Raw genomic sequence first — 15,880 nt, 5'->3', positions numbered from 1 at the left:
ACCACCCATACACAAAAATGTATGCACGCATGACTGTAATTCGCTTTGGATAAAAGCATCTGCTAAATGGCATATTATTATTATTATTATTCTGTGTGCTGTACTGCTGCCCTGCTGCGTCTGTTTACATTAAGTCTTTAAGCCCCGCCCCTCAGTGTCACACAGGGTGGGGCATCACAAGCTAGGAGCCTCTCTCTATATTTTGTGCTGTGTCCTCCCTGCCTAAAGGGGGCGGCTTAGCAAAAGCTTTGTCCGTATGTTTACACACACAGGACTTCTCTGGGAGCGCTGCAGCAGCATTAGAAGGAATGGGATTGCTCGTTTAGTCCCGGGTTCAGCTCGATTGCCACAGCAACCGCTAAAGCTGCTTTTAATGGGTGGAGACAAGACTTTACGGTCACTCGAGGTCAAGTTTGCGGGGTGGGAGTGGTGGGGTGCTTCTGTTAGGTCAATGCTGCCCTCTGGCAACGGGGTCTGGGGGCCACGTGGGAGGGGCTTGTATACCACTGGGCATCCCTTTAAGGTCACATGGTGCCCGCCATGGACCGCCCACAAGGTGCCAGTTGGAGTAATAAAATGGACGGGGTTGAAAACGGCAAGGACAATTTAAAACCCCATGTAGTAGAGATTAACCTGATGTTTAGATATAAAAACAGTAAAGTTCCTAGCATGATGCTGGAGCAGGATGATTACACAGCTGCATGCGGCCCTGCTCCAAAATTATACTCTATTTTCAAACAGAAGATTGTTGAATAGAATAAAAAATGCTTGATGGTGGCAATACACTCATTTCATGTATTCTACTTTCACTCATACCCAAATAATGCTGTTGACTCATCCTATAGTCGTATTTGTGGCCAAAGCATAAATTGGAGAAAAAACCCTTCAATAACCCCACCTCAAAATTGTATCTAGAGCTGGGATGTTAAGCAGAAAATTACCGACATTGCCTTCCTCTTACTGATGCATTTTGCTACACAACGTTTCTGTAGATTGTTCTAAAACCATTATTTGGTCAACAGTAATAGCCTATGCATTATGTTGATTCCTGCTATTAAAGTATCTGCCTGTCCCTGTTTCGCTGTCGGCTGCTGACTCCCACTGCACACGGCGGAGGAGAGATGCATTCTGAGAAGCACAAGCATATGACAGTTGCTCAAAATACTATTGCGGGAAAAATACAGTTTTCAAAGCAACTACTGTTCTAGTTAGAGAGGAGACTCAGCTTTCTGTGAGTATATAATGTATTTATCACCTCCTTAATATTGAGTTCATGGCATCACTTTACAACCGGAATAGGCTGTAATTAGTATGGTTTTGATGCAGCGGAGATGAGCGGAGCCCGCCATTTGCAGTTAATAGGCCTATATAAAGTAGCCTAGGCCTAGTGCTGGAAAGTTTTTTTTGTAGGACATTAGCCTATATTTACTGATAGTCATGTATGCCAATTGATTATTCTATCTAGCAACATTATCATATTTAGAGTTAGCAATCTAGCTGTTTTGAGTTCCCACTTCCTCAGGTGGTGATTAATATAGCCTTTAGGCCAATGTGCACAAAGATGTCGGCAAATTCTCTGAAGAGACAAAAATAAATCTGATAATTCTGGATCCTATTTTAACAGGTTACACATCAAAATATCAATCATGCGTTTCCTGGATATGTTAAATGAAATAGCTTACTTTTGTAGTCTCAGTTGTTTTACTTGGCACTGGGGGAAAAAAAATCTAGAGCCCTGCCGCTAATGTAAAGTAACTGTCCGTTAAAATTTGTTATCGAGCAATATAGTTACATTTATCGCAATATTACTTTTTGTCCATATCGCCCAGCTCTACAGACGGTTTCAAAAATGCTTGCTATTTCCACATAGAGGATGATGTCATCCTCTTGAGGAAGATGAGCTGGCCAATCAGCGTTCTGCTCGCATTAATATTTTTAATGACTGCTATACGCCCACACCATTCAAGTTGTTGGGGTACGCCCACACCATTCCAACACAGAAAAGCTGCTTTTTAACATAATTACATTTTTTTGGGAAGTACAACTATTTCACTCGTATTGTAATTAATTATAGGTCATATTTCATAGATATCTGGAAACACTGGCCAGTTACTTTAAATGTGATACATCTTATCATATTGTCCACACAACCCAAATGGCCTTGAATACTTTCCCAGAGTTTTATGTTGTTGTCTTTAACCTACTCGTCCTTAGCCTTAAAATATGAAGGCAATAGTTCTGTATAAATTAATTAAACACCGTTAACGTGTCGTTAATTATTACTAATTTACCAGTAAATTGAAGTGCTGGTTATTTTAGCCAGAGTGCCCATCCATGGCATGTGTTTATAGTGGCAACGAGGAAATGACGCTTGTTGGCATCAGTGCTGCTAGCATGGAGCACCAATCATAGGGCTGTAAATACAGGATAATAATAACTAAATATGTTTGTTTTTAGAGAATGCATTACCATATGCGCTCTAGTTTTTTATGATGACAACCTTGATAATGAGAAGCTTCTGTAGATTCTGAAGCCATCAAACTGCACCTGAGAGGTACATTAATATTACGTGTACACACACACACACACACACTGTATTTCTGCTCAAAGGGAAGTGTGTTTGTGTGAGGACCAAAACAACAACTTTGTTTCAAACCTACATGCGCCAACCACATTTTAGCTTGAGCAAATCATTATGTTTTTAATCAATGTTATCACGTCTTAGGCTATTTGAATAAGTATTGGGCCCTGGTCAGGATGAACCTTTGCATCAGTTACGTCAACGTTGCTCTGTCCCCTGAAGTTCTGTCTGCATGTTAGGTTGCATTTTGGGGGCTCTGCTGGCCTCTGAAGGAGACTACTGCATTGTGGGGACTTCTCTCTGTAGTCAACTGAAGCATTGTGGGGACTCTGCTCTCTTTAGGAAACTACTGCATTGTGGGGACTCTGCTCTCTTTAGGAAACTACTGCATTGTTGGTACTCTGCTCTCCTTTCTAGGGGACGGTTGCATTGTGGGGACACTGCTGTTCTCTGTAGACCCCTGCATTGTGGGGACTCAGCCGTTTTCTGCTGAGAAACACTCCAGTCCAGAACCAAACCGGGCCAGAAACCAAACCAGGCCACGGTGCTTCTGCGGCGGCGCCATGTCAAAGTGATGAGTGCACTGTGGGCTGGCTGGCAAACAGCTTGTTCTGTGAGCAAGAGCAGGGCAGAGCAGGCAGAAGGCTGGGGAAGGGAGGAAGGGAAGCTGAGTGCTGCTGCTAAATGATGGGCTTGTTTGTCTGGTTTGGCCCGGAGGCAGAGGCAAAGAGTGGCGAGGCGACGCAGCTCAGTCCAGCTCTATCAATATGCCTCGACTCAAGTGTCTATTGTCTATCTGTCTGTCTGACTGATGCGACCACGGAACTCCTTCCAGAAACATCGCAGGCCTTCTTATTGTGCGCTCTCACTCTCTTGCCCTCCCTATTTCTTTGTGTCATTCTCTCTCTCCCTTCCTGTCTCCATCTTTCTCGCTCACTCCTCGTACCCTTACTTTACATTGTCTAGACCAGCATTGGGGAACATCCCGCCCCCCTGCGCGCACACGCCACGTCTATTTCTATGGGCACAAGCACTGTTCATGACACAAACTGTTCACACCCCTCTTGTTGGGGGAGAGAATTTTGCAGGTTTAAAGCTTATTTCCTGCAATTCTACAGATTTTGTCATGGGGGTGCAAATAACATTTTGCGGTTTTAAAGCAAATTTCTGTGCAATTCTATACATTTTGCCATGTCTAATGTGTATTCATGTGATATTTGAGTGACTAAAAAATTACAACTTATATGAGCTAAAAAACGGAATAAAAAACGTTAACTGACATGGACTAGTTGATCTGGACATTTCTGCCAAGTTATAAATAGCTCTCTAAGGTCTGCAATGACTAACATGACAAGAGGAACTGATGATGCACTACCCAATTTTGAAATTGCACCTTGTGTGTTCTACTATTACAGCTCTCAAGTTTAAGTTTAAAGCCAGACTAAAGATTATGCTGACCGCAGGGTGCGCGCCCCACAGTTTGGGAACCCCTGGTCTAGACGAGCCGTCGCTGGCATCAGGTGTCCAGTCTCTCCACTCAGCAGTTCAAGAGTCCAGGGAACACAGGGTTAATTTGGCCACAGGGCCATTTCCTAACGAGGCCAATCAGGCCATCATGGCGTTAAAAACGCTCACTGGATGTGCTGCTCACAGTGACATGCCTAAAGGCCAGACTCTCCATATGTACACATGGGTTCCATCCCAACTGGCACCCTATTCCCTATATAGTGCACTACATTTGACCAGAGCCCTATTTTATTTACTGCACTTGATTTTATGTAGGCCTACTTTTAATGTAAGATGTCCTTGACTATCTTGAAACACGTTCTCCAACTAAAATATATTATTATTATTATTGGGACCAGAGTCTGCGTGCCCTCACAAGTCGACGTCACTAATGTCCTCACAATACAGAACAACCACTGTTGAGAACCTTATAGGGTTGACATCGACATTTCAGAGACATTTGCCCCCATCTTGAAGCGTTTTTTATTGATTTGATATGTAAGCCCATGACAGATGGGGTTTGGCCTGGGAAGGTGAGGGTGACATTGATGGCTTTAGGGATTTCCATGGTATACCTTTGAAATTTCCCTTAGTCTGTTGCTAGGTCACGGTCGATTTCGTTGTTGTGAGGTATGAGGCAGAGTATAGAGAGCTAGTAGTCTCGTGCACTTTGACACTCCGGGCACCTCGACGTGTCGCTAAAGTGCAATCCCCCGCCCCCTACCCTGACATCCAATCCAGAGCCTTCAAATCATGTGGTTCATAGGGTTCAAGGGTCTGCATGCAAAACACATATCCTGATAATCATATTGATTTTAATTCTTATTCCGGACATTTCTTACATAAATATATAAAGTCTTATGTTCTGCCTCCTCGGAGGCTCCTCTCTTTGCTCAGGGTTTGATGAAGAAGATGTTAACATATATCTGTGTAACTTTGAGATTTATTTTTTAAAAAGTGAAATGAGTTACGATGAAAACGATGGGATTCTGAAATATGAAAATACCTGGAATGGCGTTCTGTCTTCTCCTGCTTGTGCCGTTGTTTTCTTCTTTGCTTTCTTCCAAATGCATTTTGACATGGCTTGTGGTATTGCAACCTGCAGGGTTGGTAGACCAAAGATTGTCAGGCACTTTAGTCAACCCCCCCCCCCAGAATGCATGGGGCAGTATCTCCCCTCCCCACTAACACTACCCTTATCCCAGGTCAGCATCCATCCACATCCAGTCTATGTAGGTGCCTCGGCACGGTGATGTGTGAGTTGTGCATTGTCAGTGTGATCAGGATTAATGGCTGTGCAGAGGTGGAAGATTTAGCCGGGGTCTGGGCGAAGTCCCCCCTAGGCTTACTTTTCCAGTAGTTTTACTGCTTTGATTTCACACATATCCACACAGGGCCGGTCCCTCTTATCAAGGGACTCACAGGGGTCTGGTAAGGTGTCGAGGGTATGGCCCACTGACTGGCTGGCCAGTGGATTCAAGTTAAGACTGAATTGGGTTGTTAACAATAAAAAAGGGGGGTTACATTTCTATAACTGGGCTGATTAAATGCATATTTAAAAAATCAACAACTATCAAGAAAAAACACATTGGATTAGAACTTTTGGGCAAACGATGTGTGGTCCAGATTGATTTGGAACTCTGGATATAGTGAACCAAATTGGTATCCAGTGCCTTGTCAGAGAGATCTGTTTGTGAGACCCAAAAAGCTTGGCGCGATAACCCAGAGTCGGCAGGCAGTGTTTACAGGTTGTGGCTGTATTTCTTTCGGCGTAAACTCCAATTGTATTGAAAAAAACTAAAACAAACCCTTGGGGCATTATCAAAAGGAGGCACCAGTTTTATCCGTTACATGCGTTCCCGCCATCCTCCTAGTACAATACTACTGTACACGTCTCCTGTACAAAAAGCCCCCATACTTTTTTTCTTTTTAAATAACTTTTATTTTCACCAATTTCGTGATATCCAATTGCGATCTTGTCTCATCGCTGCAATTCCCCAACGGACTCGGGAGAGGCGACGGTCAAGTCATGCGTCCTCCGAAACATGACCCGCCAAACCGCACTTCTTAACACCCGCCCGTTTAACCCGGAAGCCAGCTGCACCAATGTGTCGTAGGAAACACCGTTCAACTGATGACTGAAGTCAGCCTGCAGGCGCCCGGCCCGCCACAGGGAGTCGTTAGAGCACGATGAGCCAAGTAAAGCCCCACCGGCCAAACCCGGACGACGCTGGGCCAATTGTTCGCTGCCCTATGGGACTCCCGGTCACGGCCGGTTGTGACACAGCCTGGGATCGAATCCGGGTCTGTAGTGACGCCTCAAGCACTGCGATGCAGTGCCTTAGACCACTGCGCCACTCGGGAGGCCTTATATATATTTTTAAAGAAAAAAGGTGTTTGTCAACTCCTTGGGGGGTCTTCCAATGTGTGCTCGTCTCTTCCATCGTCACGATTTGGTTAAAGGTTTTCTATACTCAAGTTTCAAATTAGTTTGCTGTGCTTCGTTTTTTGGGGATTTAGACTCTCTCTCTGACAGTACACGGTGTATGTTAACGTTTTCTGTCCCAAATCGGACTTCCATCCTCACAATAGTGTATGTCACCTCATGTCCCCTTTTGGCTGTGTAATTTACTAAATGCAGCTTATTCACTACCTTCAACACTCCCTGCCTCCTGTTATTTTTGATAACATTATCTGATTTTGTCATATATATATTTATATATCTGATTTTGATATATACATACACTACCATTCAAAAATGTTGGGTCACTTAGAAATGTCCTTGTTTTCAAAAGAAAAGCAATTTCTTGCATGGAATAGCCTTCATTTCTCAGAACAAGAATAGACTGACGAGTTTCAGAAGAAAGTTATTTGTTTCTGGCCATTTTGAGCCTGTAATCGAACACACAATTGTTGATGCTCCAGATACTCAACTAGTCTCAAGAAGGCCAGTTTTATTGCTTCTTTAATCAGCACAACAGTTTTCAGCTGTGCTAACATAATTGCAAAAGGGTTTTCTAATGATCAATTAGCCTTTTAAAATGATAAACTTGGATTAGCAAACACAACGTGCCATTGGAACACAGGACTGATGGTTGCTGATAATATGGGCCTCTGTACGCCTATGTAGATATTCCATAAAAATTCAGCCGTTTCCAGCTATAATAGCCATTTACAACATTAACAATGTCTACACTGTATTTCTGATCAATTTGATGTTATTTTAATGGACAAAAACATTTCTAAGTGACCCCAAACTTTTGAACGGTAGTGTATTTACGTTTTTTTGTTTGTAGTGTGCCCTTTTTGAGGAATTTCTTATCTGAGAAGAGAATGGGCTCATTAATTAACTAACCTAAGCATTGATTGAGAGGAATTATTTTGTTGCAACTTGTAAAATCAGACACCCCATAAAGACAAATAAAACTGATTTGATGAATCCTTTTACACCAGAGTCTGTGTTAATTGCTGTACATGCCTCTTCCTCAATTTTCTGTGAACACTGGGGTGTCTGCAGTAGGCATGAAATTGAAGAAAACGCTCAAACGGAGGGAATTACGGAAAATGGAGTGAAACAGGGAGGTACTACAGTGAGGGGAAAAAAGTATTTGATCCCCTGCTGATTTTGTATGTTTGCCCACTGACAAAGACATGATCAGTCTATAATTTTAATGGTAGGTTTATTTGAACAGTGAGAGACAGAATAACAACAAAAAAATTCAGAAGAACGCATGTCAAAAATGTTATAAATTGATTTGCATTTTAATGAGGGAAATAAGTATTTGACCCCTCTGCAAAACATGACTTAGTACTTGGTGGCAAAACCCTTGTTGGCAATCACAGAGGTCAGACGTTTCTTGTAGTTGGCCACCAGGTTTGCACACATCTCAGGAGGGATTTTGTCCCATTCCACTTTGCAGATCTTCTCCAAGTCATTAAGGTTTTGAGGCTGACGTTTGGCAACTCAAACCTTCAGCTCCCTCCACAGATTTTCTATGGGATTAAGGTCTGGAGACTGGCTAGGCCACTCCAGGACCTTAATGTGCTTCTTCTTGAGCCACTCCTTTGTTGCCTTGGCCGGGTGTTTTGGGTCATTGTCATGCTGGAATACCCATCCACGACCCATTTTCAATGCCCTGGCTGAGGGAAAGAGGTTCTCACCCAAGATTTGACGGTACATGGCCCCGTCCATTGTCCCTTTGATGCGGTGAAGTTGTCCTGTCCCTTTAGCAGAAAAACACCCCCAAAGCATAATGTTTCCACCTCCATGTTTGACGGTGGGGATGGTGTTCTTGGGGTCATAGGCAGCATTCCTCCTCCTCCAAACACGGCGAGTTGAGTTGATGCCAAAGAGCTCGATTTTGGTCTCATCTGACCACAACACTTTCGCCCAGTTCTCATCTGAATCATTCAGATGTTCATTGGCAAACTTCAGACGGGCATGTATATGTGCTTTCTTGAGCAGGGGGACCTTGCAGGCGCTGCAGGATTTCAGTCATTCACGGTGTAGTGTGTTACCAATTGTTTTCTTGGCGACTATGGTCCCAGCTGCCTTGAGAACATTGACAAGATCCTCCCGTGTAGTTCTGGGCTGATTCCTCACCGTTGTCATGATCATTGCAACTCCACGAGGTGAGATCTTGCATGGAGCCCCAGGCCAAGGGAGATTGACAGTTCTTTTGTGTTTCTTCCATTTGCGAATAATCGCACCAACTGTTGTCACCTTCTCACCAAGCTGCTTGGCGATGGTCTTATAGCCCATTCCAGCCTTGTGTAGGTCTACAATCTTGTCCCTGACATCCTTGGAGAGCTCTTTGGTTCTGGCCATGGTGGAGAGTTTGGAATCTGATCGGTTGATTCCTTCTGTGGACAGGTGTCTTTTATACAGGTAACAAGCTGATATTAGGAGCACTCACTAATAGTGATAATTTCTTTGTCAGTGGGCAAACATACAAAATCAGCAGGGGATCAAATACTTTTTTCCCTCACTGTATACAGTCCCTTGCAAAAGTGTTCATCCCCCTTGCCGTGTTTACTATTTTGTTAAATTACAACCTGTAATTTAAATGGATTTTGATTTTGATTTCATGTAATGGACATACACAAAATAGTCAAAATTGGTGAAGTGAAATTAAAATAATAACTTATTTCAAAAAATTCTAAAAAATAAATAACGGAAAAGTGGTGCGTGCATATGTATTCACCCCCTTTGCTATGAAGCCCCTAAATAAGATCTGGTGCAACTAATTCCCTTCAGAAATCACATAAAGTCCACCTGTATGCAATCTAAGTGTCACATGATCTGTCACATGATCTCAGTGTATATATAAAAATATCCGAAACTTTGAACATCCCACGGAGCACCATTAAATCCATTATTTAAAAATGTAAAGAATATGGCACCACAACATACCTGCCAAGAGAGGGCCGCCCACCAAAACTCACGGACCAGGCAAGGAGGGCATTAATCAGACAGGCAAAATAGAGACCAAAGATAACCGTGAAGGATCTCCAAAGCTCCACAGCAGAGATTGGAGTATCTGTCCATAGGACCACTTTAAGCCATACACTCCACCGAGCTGGGCTTTACGGAAGAGTGGGCAGAAAAAGCCTTTGCTTAAAGAAAAAAATAAGCAAACATTGAACCGCTGTAGTTTACAACAATTATAATTTCTAAAGTGGAAGTTGGGAGAGTTATATTTGAGTGTTTCAGTGAAACGTAAGTGAGGGAGGCCCCGCTCTCTTGCTTTCCCAGATGTTTAGTTCATTTCATTCTGATCTCCTTTGCATTATTGTAGCCTTTTTCTGTAGCCTGTCAACTACAGTGCCCTCCACTATTATTGGCACCCCTGTTTAAGATGTGGTCGAGGACTTCCAAAAATTCTAATTTTTTTTAAACAACATAGAACCCAAATGCAAAAAAAGAGAAAAATCCAACCTTTTATTTAAGTACATTACTTTGGTGGTAAAAAACAAAAATCACACATTTAGAAAAAAAAAAACTTGAAATCATGTGTCCCACAATTATTGGCACCCCTAACAATTCCGCTGAAAATTTTAATTGATTTTTTAAAAAAATATATTTTTCTGTAGTTGCTAAAGTTGGTCAGGGTATCTAGGAACTTTTAATTAGTAATTCATGACTTCCTGTTTCCCTGGGGTATAAAAATGACGTGACACAGAGGCCTAATTCTCTTACCCATTTGTCAACATGGCAAAGACAAGAGAACACACCATTCAAGTAAGGCAGATTTGTGTCGACCTTCATAAGTCAGGCAATGGCTACAAGAAAATAGCCACTCGCCTTAACTTGCCCGTATCTACAGTCAGAGGAATCATTAAGAAGTTTAAAACAACTGGAACAGTGACAAACAAGGCTGGAAGAGGTCCCAAGTTTATCTTGCCACAACGCACAGTGAGGAGGATGGTAAGAGAAGTAAAAAAAAGTCCTAAGCTCACTGTCACAGAATTGCATCAAAGAGTGGCATCTTGGGGTCACAAAGTCTCCAAAACAACCATCAGACGCTCTCTACATGCCAACAAGCTGTTTGGGAGGCATGCAAGGAAAAAGCCTTTTCTCACTAACACACAAACGTAAACGTCTGGAGTTTGCTAAGCGGCACTGGGACTTCAACTGGGATCGTGTGCTTTGGTCAGATGAGACTAAGATTGAGCTTTTTGGCAACAAACACTCTAAGTGGGTCTGGCGTAAAACAAAAGATGAGTATGCCGAAAAGCACCTCATGCCCACCGTGAAGTATGGTGGAGGATCTGTGATGCTGTGGGCCTGTTTCTCTTCCAAAGGCCCTGGGAACCTTGTTAGGGTGCATGGCATTATGAACGCTTTGAACTACCAGGACATTTTAAATAAAAACCTGATGGCCTCTGCCAGAAAGCTGAAGATGGGTCGTCATTGGGTCTTTCAGCAGGATAATGATCCAAAACATGTGGCAAAATCTACACAAAAATGGTTCAGCAGTCACAAACTCAAGGTCCTCCCATGGCCATCTCAGTCCCCAGACCACAACCCAATCGAAAACCTGTGGGGCGAGCTAAAGAGGAGAGTGCATAAGAGAGGACCCAGGACACTGGATGATCTAGAAAGATTGTGGAAAGAAGAATGGTCAAAGATCCCTCTCTCTGTGTTCTCCAATCTTGTGAAATGTTATAGGAGGAGATTAAGTGCTTTCTTGTTGGCAAAAGGGGGTTGTACAAAGTATTAACATCAGGGGTGCCAATAATTGTGGGACACATGATTTCAAGTTTTTTTTTTTCTAAATGTGTGATTTTTTTTTTTTACACCAAAGTAATGTACTTAAATAAAAGGTTGGATTTTTCTCTTTTTTTGTATTTGGGTTCTATGTTGTTAAAAAAAAAGGAGAATTTTTGGAAGTCCTCGACCACATCTTAAACAGGGGTGCCAATAATTGTGGAGGGCACTGTATGTGTCTGACTATCCCTGTTCTCTCCTCTCTGCACAGGCCATACAAACGCTTCACACCGCGTGGCTTCTGCCACTCTAATCTGGTGGTCCCTGCGCGCACGACCCATGAGGAGTTCCAGGTCTCCGGCAGCCTCTGGAACTGCCGTTCTGCGGCCAACAAGGCAGAGTTCATCTCAGCCTATGCTACTCTCAAGTCCCTCGACTTCTTGGCGCTGACGGAAACATGGATTACCACAGAAAACACTGCTACTCCTACTGCTCTTTCCTCGTCTGACCATGTGTTCTCGCATACCCCGAGAGCATCTGGTTAGCGCAGCGGTGGCACAGGAATCCTCATCTCTCCCAAGTGGACATTCTCTCCTTTTCCCTCCTCATTTGAATTCCATGCTGTCACAGTCACTAGCCCATTCAAGCTTAACATCCTTGTCATTTATCGCCCTCCAGGTTCCCTTGGAGAGTTCATCAATGAGCTTGACGCCTTGATAAATTCCTTTCCTGAGGATGGCTCACCCCTCACAGTTCTGGGTGACTATAACATCCCTACGTCTGCCTTTGACTCATTTCTCTCTGCCTCCTTCTTTCCACTCCTTTCCTTTTTTGACCTCACCCTCTCACCATCCCCCCCTACTCACAAGGCAGGTAATACGCTTGACCTCATCTTTACTAGATGATGTTCTTCTACTAATCTCACTGCAACTCCCCTCCAAGTCTCCAACCACTACTTTGTATCATTTTCTCTCTCGCTCTCCTCCAACACTACTCACTCTGCCCCTACTCAGATGGTAATGTGCAGTCGCAACCTTCACTCTATCTCTCCCGCTACTCTCTCCTCTTCCATCCTATCATCTCTTCCCTCTGCTAAATCCTTCTCCCTCCGATCTCCTGATTCTGCCTCCTCAACCCTCCTCTCCTCCCTTTCTGCATCTTTTGACTCTCTATGTCCCCTATCCTCCCGGCCGGCTCGGTCCTCCCCTCCTGCTCCGTGGCTTGACGACTCATTGCGAGCTCACAGAAGAGGGCTCCGGGCAGCCGAGTGGAAATGGAGGAAAACTAGACTCCCTGCGGACCTGTCATCTTTTCACTCCCTCCTCTCTACATTCTCTTCCTCTGTTTCCACTGCTAAAGCCACTTTCTACCACTCTAAATGTCAAGCCTCTGCCTCTAACCCTAGGAAGCTCTTTGCCACCTTCTCCTCCCTGCTGAATCCTCCTCCTCCCCCTCCCTGCTCCCTCTCTGTGGATGACTTCGTCAACAATTTTGAAAAGAAGGTTAACGACATCCAATCCTCATTTATTAAGTCAAATGACACCGCTGGTCCTGCTCACACTGCCTGCCCTACCCTATGCTTTGACTTCTTTCTCCCCTCTTTCTCCAGATGAAATCTTGCGACTTGTGACGGCCGGCCGCCCAACAACCTGCCCGCTTGACCCTCTTCTCCAGACCATTTCCGGAGACCTTCTCCCTTACCTCACCTCGCTCATCAACTCATCCTTGACCGCTGGCCATGTCCCTTCCGTCTTCAAGAGAGCGAGAGTTGCACCCCTCCTCAAAAAACCTACACTCGATCCCGCCGATGTCAACAACTACAGACCAGTATCCCTTTTTCTTTTCTCTCCAAAACTCTTGAGCATGCCGTCTCTAGCCAACTCTAATGCTATCTCTCTCAGAATGACCTTCTTGATCCAAACCAGTCAGGTTTCAAGACTGGTCATTCAACTGAGACTGCTCTTCTCTATGTCACGGAGGCTCTCCGCAATGCTAAAGCTAATTCTCTCTCCTCTGCTCTTATCCTTCTAGACCTATCCGCTGCCTTTGATACTGTGAACCATCAGATCCTCCTCTCCACCCTCTCCGAGTTGGGCATCTCCGGCACTGCTCACTCTTGGATTGCATCCTACCTGACAGGTCGCTCCTACCAGGTGGTGTGGCGAGAATCTGTCTCCGCACCACATGCTCTCACCACTGGTGTCCCCCAGGGCTCAGTTCTAGGCCCTCTCCTATTCTCTCTATACACCAAGTCACTTGGCTCTGTCATATCCTCACATGGTCTCTCCTATCATTGCTACGTAGACAACACACAATTAATTTTCTCCTTTCCCCCTTCTGATAACCAGGTGGCGAATCGCATCTCTGCATGTCTGGCAGACATATCAGTGTGGATGTCGGATCACCACCTCAAGCTGAACCTCGGCAAGACGGAGCTGCTCTTCCTCCCTGGGAAGGACTGCCCGCTCCATGATCTCGCCATCACGTTTGACAACTCCATTGTGTCCTCCTCCCAGAGTGCAAAGAACCTTGGCGTGACCCTGGACAACACCCTGTCGTTCTCCACTAACATCAAAGCGGTGACCCGATCCTGCAGGTTCATGCTCTACAACATTCGCAGAGTACGACCCTACCTTACACAGAAAGCGGCACAGGTCCTAATCCAGGCACTTGTCATCTCCCATCTGGATTACTGCAACTCGCTGTTGGCTGGGCTCCCTGCCGGTGCCATTAAACCCCTACAACTTATCCAGAACGCTGCAGCCCGTCTGGTGTTCAACCTTCCCAAGTTCTCTCATGTCACCCCGCTCCTCCACACACTCCACTGGCTTCCAGTTGAGGCTCGCATCTACTACAAGACCATGGTGCTTGCCTACGGAGCTGTGAGGGGAACGGCACCTCCTTACCTTCAGGCTCTGATCAGACCCTACACCCAAACGAGGGCACTACGTTCATCCACCTCTGGCCTGCTAGCTCCCCTACCTCTACGGAAGCACAGTTCCCGCTCAGCCCAGTCAAAGCTATTCGCTGCTCTGGCACCCCAATGGTGGAACAAGCTCCCCCACGACGCCAGGACAGCGGAGTCACTGACCACCTTCCGGAGACACTTGAAACCCTACCTCTTTAAGGAATACCTGGAATAGTATGAAATAATCCTTCTTCCCCCACCCACCATTATAAAAAAAAGGTGGTTGTCCCACTGGCATCATAAGTTGAATGCACCAATTTGTAAGTCAGCAACTTGACTGGCCTGCACAGAGCCCTGACCTCAACCCCATCGAACACCTTTGGGATGAATTGGAACGCTGACTGCGAGCCAGGCCTAATCGCCCAAAATCACTAATGCTCTTGTAGCTGAATGGAAGCAAGTCCCCGCAGCAATGTTCCAACATCTAGTGGAAAGCCTTCCCAGAAGAGTGGAGACTGTTATAGCAGCAAAGGGGGGACCAACTCCATATTAATGCCCATGATTTTGGAATGAGATGTTCGACGACCAGGTGTCCACATACTTTTGGCCATGTAGTGTATTTCACTCATAATTTCAGAGAACCTGGGTTACGAGCGTAACCTTGAGTTCTCATGGCAACCATGATGTATTGGCTGAGACAGAACATATACCAATAGCAGTCCCTCATGTTTTATAGCGGTTCGTCAGCACATTAAAGGAAGCTGTGTTTTGGTGTCTCTAGTGTGTATCTAACTGACTGTGTGTGTGTGTGTGTGTGTGTGTGTGTGTGTGTGTGTGTGTGTGTAATTCTCCTAAAGCGCCCACAGGTCTATACATGGTGTCTGTTTGTATCATATGGTCTGGTGGGTAGACATCAGGGCTATATGAAACATTAGATGTATCTATAAAAAAGTTTCTCCATAACATCCCATTGTGCTTTCACAGTGAAGTTGAACCTACAGAGATCAGTGATGTCTCGGGCCTGTTCATTCCAGTGGTGAGATTGCACTCTCCTTCTGACTCACGACTACCTGCTCCATCAGATAAAAGTAGGAATCATGGGAGGCTAGCTATTCCGTGCCTTCAGAAAGTATTCATACCACTGCCTTGACTTATTCCACATATTGTTGTTACAGCCTGAATTTAAAATGGATAATTTTCTCTCACCCATCCCCCATAATGACAGTGATTTTTGTTGTTTAAATTTCTGCAAATGTATTAAATTAAATACAGAAATATCTCATTTACAAAAGTATTCACACCCCTGAGTCAATACATTTTAGAATCAACTTTGGCAGCGATTGAAGCTATGAGTCTTTCTGGGTAAGTCTCTAAGAGCTTTGCACACACTGGATTGTACAATATTTGCACATTAAAAAATAATAAATTATTCAAGCTCTGTCAAGTTGATTGTTGATCATTGCTAGACAGCCATTTTCAAGTCTTGCCATAGATTATCAAGCCGATTTAAGTCAAAACTGTAACTAGGCCAATCAGGAACATTCAATGTCGTTTTGGTAAGCAACTTCAGTGTATATTTGGCCTTGTGTTTTAGGTTATTGTCCTGCTGAAATCTGACTTTGTCTCCCAGTCTCTGTTGGAAAGCAGACTGAACCAGGTTTTCCTCTAGGATTTT

The sequence above is a fragment of the Coregonus clupeaformis genome, chromosome 24, assembly GCF_020615455.1.
Source record: "Coregonus clupeaformis isolate EN_2021a chromosome 24, ASM2061545v1, whole genome shotgun sequence".
Taxonomy (NCBI): Eukaryota; Metazoa; Chordata; class Actinopteri; order Salmoniformes; family Salmonidae; genus Coregonus; species Coregonus clupeaformis.
Note: the sequence above shows the minus strand (reverse complement) of the source record.